The sequence below is a fragment of the Nannobrachium achirus genome (genome assembly GCF_963921795.1).
Source record: "Nannobrachium achirus genome assembly, chromosome: 19".
Classification (NCBI taxonomy): domain Eukaryota; kingdom Metazoa; phylum Chordata; class Actinopteri; order Myctophiformes; family Myctophidae; genus Nannobrachium; species Nannobrachium achirus.
In genome coordinates, this window is record NC_137826.1 from 21,403,496 (window position 1) to 21,408,539 (window position 5,044).

Below are 5,044 nucleotides of genomic sequence, written 5' to 3' on the forward strand. Positions count from 1 at the left end.
TACCTGACTAAATACTGGTGTACAAGATAAACTACACCACTAACATACCCATGTACCTGACTAAATACTTTAAAAACAGCTCAAAGAAAGGGTCAAACTCGTTCTTCTGCTATACCACAAAAATGTGGAATGCCTTACCGAAGGTCTTAAAGGAGTGTGGTTCCCTAGCATCCTTTAAAATCGCCCTGAAAAACCACTTACAGGCAGCAGCCGTTCGCAACTGGTAAAAACAAACCTAGCACAGCCCTAGCACAACCTTGCAAGGAGGGCGTTTCAGGGCCCCGCTGTGACGTCTGCTCCGGAACGTTCCCCAATTGCCAACACTGCCACGAATGCTTTGCCACAACAGTCAGCACAGCAGGTCAACAAACATGAAGAAACAACTACACATCATTGTACGCTTAAAGGGTTTACTTTTTACCTAGTTTATATTACCTATTTACCTACATATTCCATTGTCTCTGTACAGAGTCTGATGATGTCAGGTTGGTGGGAGGAACCAGTCACTGTGCTGGTACACTGGAAGTCAAACACCAGGGAGATTGGAGACCTGCGGCTGATTTAACATCTAACTGGAACCGCAACTTATCATCTGTAGTGTGTAAACAGATGGGCTGTGGCTCTGCTGTTGACACAAAACCGACTCATGTTTCTACACGTTTACCTGTATGGTGGGTTACATCTTCCTGCGTTGGAGCTACATTCAGGGAATGTGTAACACTGCAGTCTGGGAAATCTGTGGAGAGACTGGAGGTGACCTGTTCAGGTAATAAACAAGATCAATATTTTGTCTCCCATTCTTTATATATATGTATGAGTTCTTCCTCATCTGGAGAATAAACCATGGGTGAAAACCGTGCAATGGGCCTGGTGTACAAGATACACTACACCACTAAGATACCCATGTACCTGACTAAATGCTGGTCTACAAGATACACTACACCACTAAGATGCCCATGTACCTGACTAAATACTGGTCTACAAGATACACTACACCACTAAGATACCCATGTACCTGACTAAATACTGGTCTACAAGATACACTACACCACTAAGATACCCATGTACCTGACTAAATACTGGTGTACAAGATACACTACACCACTAAGATACCCATGTACCTGACTAAATACTGGTGTACAAGATACACTACACCACTAACATACCCACATACCTGACTAAATACTTTAAAAACAGCTCAAAGAAAGGGTCAAACTCGTTCTTCTGCTATACCACAAAAATGTGGAATGCCTTACCGAAGGTCTTAAAGGAGTGTGGTTCCCTAGCATCCTTTAAAATCGCCCTGAAAAACCACTTACAGGCGGCAGCCGTTCGCAACTGGTAAAAACAAACCTAGCCCAGCCCAGCCCAGCCCTACCCTCCCCTGCCCCTTCTTTGTATATACTTACTGTTTGTATTGAAACCAGCAGCAACTCAATCAATTCATCTTCACCATGAATTCACCCTTTGTTAGCCTTCTGGTTGGTCCCTGACTGACCAACCAGCAGGCTCTATCTGCCTTGTCCCGCCCTGGTGCCACCTTTTTATGTTGAAATTGCTAAAACATCATCTTTGGAGAAATAAAAACATTTAAAAACAAGTTACTATACTGCACCTGAGCAGCTCCATTTGACTGAAACCAAGTTTGAAATTAGAATTGAACACACAGAATAACAATACAAAGCCACTGATTACAATGGTAGTGGATGGAGTGTCCTACCAAGACACAGTGACCAATGGGTGTGAAGAGGGGCGGGACACCGGGCGGGACTTGACAAAGGGTTCATCAATTGCAAACATAAATAAACCATAACCAAGAAGGAGATCACATTTTAAAAATAGCAAACAAAATGTAATGCAAGTCAAATCAAAGTAACCAGGTTACGTTTGTAACTAATATGTACCCAAAACAATTCAATTCCTTTCAATTCATCACAGCATTTGCATCGCCCAGTTCAGTGAATCGATACTCAGTCCTTTAATAAATAAATAATTAGTCTGTGCCCGGTCCGGAATAAACGCACGCTTGCACATATATTGGGTGTGGCTATATGCATGAACATCAAGTGTGCAAAGTGTTGTCCATATTATTATAGCTCATATTAGAAAGAGACATAGGAAGAACAAGAGAGAAAGAGGGGTACATTATCTTTAAAATTTGTATTTTGGAGAACATACGTCAGTCCAGTGTTTTATATTATTTTAACCAAAGTTGTAATGTTAGACACTAGCCATAAATTATAACTTCCAGGAGAGGGCGCTAATATTCGGAGGTTATGTCTCTCCTGGAGTTATAAGCCAGAGTCATATGGCTCTCGCTGGTTGAGCCCCAACGTCCATACTACGCTCAAAACATGTACATATCAATAAGTTGCTCACCGATCCGTCGAAACAGCTTTATATCTACCGGACGGCACACTCGTTGGCATGTGTTAGTCCATATGTTTCTAATAAATTAATGTTTACTAAAACTTCTCCGAGTCTCATCGCTTTCCTTGTTTTTGAACTGCTTGGGTAAAAATCACGTGATAAAAATATCACGTGACGTTGATCGCCGTTGCGATTTGCTCATACTAGGACATGACGTTTTTGTATGCGGAAGTATTCCAACGTTCTGTAGTTCTGAAACGCTCTGTATGCGGAAACATTCCGACGAGGAAACGCGAGTCTCAGAGAAGTTTTAGTAAACATTAATTTATTAGAAACATATGGACTAACACATGCCAACGAGTGTGCCGTCCGGTAGATATAAAGCTGTTTCGACGGATCGGTGAGCAACTTATTGATATGTACATGTTTTGAGCGTAGTATGGACGTTGGGGCTCAACCAGCGAGAGCCATATGACTCTGGCTTATAACTCCATGAGAGACATAACCTCCGAATATTAGCGCCCTCTCCTGGAAGTTATAATTTATGGCTAGTTAGACACCACATTATTCATGAATGAATTATTGTTATTGTTCATTCCTAGTGGAAAATACTGTACACAACAAAGTGTTATTTGAGTGTATCAATGTTTATTCCTCCACAGATGGAATTCCTTCACAAAGCTCACCACCACCCACTCTAGATGTTCAGTGTAAGTGAGATCAACTTTATAAGTTATTTATTTTCAACAGACAGCAGCACAGCAGCAACATTTGAAGCATGTTTAGTTTTTGTGTCATAAAGAGGGCTTTTAAAGTGACATAAATGTTTCTCCAACAGATGGTCCTAAGAAGGTCCTTTTGGCAGTAAGTCCACCAGGAGATGTTGTCAAAGGAAGTTCAGTCACTTTCACCTGCAGCAGCAGTGGATCAAATCCACCAATCCAGAGTTACATCATTTTCAAAGACAACACCATAGTTGCACAGAAGAAGATATTTACCATCTCTAACATCCAACCCAGTGACAGTGGAACATACAACTGTCAGGCAAAGAACAACATCGCTACACTCAGTTCACCTGGAGTCACTGTACATTTTCATCGTGAGTATTTAATTGAATTAAGATCAATTTATATCTGGCCTAAAATGTATGCTAATTAGTTGGGCCGGGCCATGTAGGGCCCAGTGAGGGCTCTACAACGCTCCCAGTAGCTGCCACCCCAAATGTTTCAAGTCGGCTTCATGGTGGCACTACAGCAGGTCACTTCACGTTTTGGCCTATGATTCCTGAACCGTAGGTCGGACCATCAAAATGTTGTCCTTTTTTCCCTCTGGATTGCATAGAACATGATGCAGCTCTCAAATACATTTATCCCACACTAGATTTTCCACTGTTTTCAGTACCGTAAATCCTTGACCTCTATGTCTCTCTATTAAAATCAGCCGCGATTGACAATGTTTTGAGAATGTCGTTGGTTTTTGATATAATGATACGTTTAATTCATCGTATATTGTAATTTTGTTTCTACCAGGCAATTAAAAACTGCATAACGTGAACATGTTTGTAACATGGAGGGAGATGGAGAGATCTCGAATTTCAGTGGCGCTTGTGCAACTTTGACGCATCCATTAAAGTTATAAGAATAATATCTGACTCTGATTATAAACCACTTGAACCCCAGCTTCTCTATTCTAGGCCAGGGGAACATAAACCAAACATCTACAATAAATGTAGACATCCCACTTAAAGCAGATTTTTACCCTAGCTGTCAAAGATTCTCCTAGGGATTAGATATGTTACTAGACACCTTTACCAACACATTGGTAAAGAAATCATTGGTAAGGAAGGAATTTATTCCCAGCTTTGACAGGTATTACGATAATATTCCCTTCACTAATGTTTTATTGTCTCTGTACAGCTGTCAGGTTGGTGGGAGGAACCAGTCACTGTGCTGGTAGACTGGAAGTGAAACACCAGGGAGAATGGAGACCTGCGGCTGATCGTACGTCTGACTGGAACCTGAAGTCATCATCTGTAGTGTGTAAACAGCTCCAGTGTGGCTCTGCTGCTCACACACAATACAGTTCTGGTCCTAAACGTCAACCTGTATGGTTGATTACTTCTACCTGTGAGGGATCTGAGTCTACACTTAGTGAGTGTGGAACGATGCATTCTGGTGATTCCGTGGACAGACTGGAGGTGACCTGTTCAGGTAACAATGACTTCAACAATGACTTCAACAATGACACTAATCTATACCATCTCACATTCTTGTCTGTCTGTCTATACCATCTCATATTCTATCACTATCAATAGTGGTGTTTCCATAAAGCCGTTTGTTTGCGCATGTTGGCTTTTGTGCATAAATCCTGGAATGGAAACACTGGAAATTTCAAGAAAATCCAAAAAGGGGGGCAGGCCCCAGCCCCCGCTTATGTTCAAAGTCAAAACCATTCGTTTTTATTCTCCGTCCCGCGACACAGAGCGGCCAGGAAAACAGCAGACATCCAAGTTCACAACACTTGCATCTGCAATGAGCTGTGAGCTTGTATATCAGCTGTTATCGTGCGCAATGCCTTTGCAGGGGTAAAGTAGCCTATATACGTATGTGGAGCGTCTCTTTTCTCTCTCTTATCTTATAGATGAAATCTATTGGCTGAAGAGCCCTGGGATAGA

At 41.8% G+C, this 5,044-nt stretch overlaps 1 long non-coding RNA gene across 1 annotated transcript; it reads left to right on the forward strand.

Annotated features, from left to right (window-relative positions):
- The first annotated feature begins 3,036 nt into the window (after positions 1 to 3,036).
- On the forward strand, positions 3,037 to 4,441 carry LOC308304407. The gene is made up of 3 exons (XR_013963060.1): positions 3,037 to 3,080; positions 3,209 to 3,469; positions 4,287 to 4,441. It is a non-coding gene; the product is annotated as an uncharacterized lncRNA (long non-coding RNA).
- Positions 4,442 to 5,044: the final 603 nt, after the last annotated feature.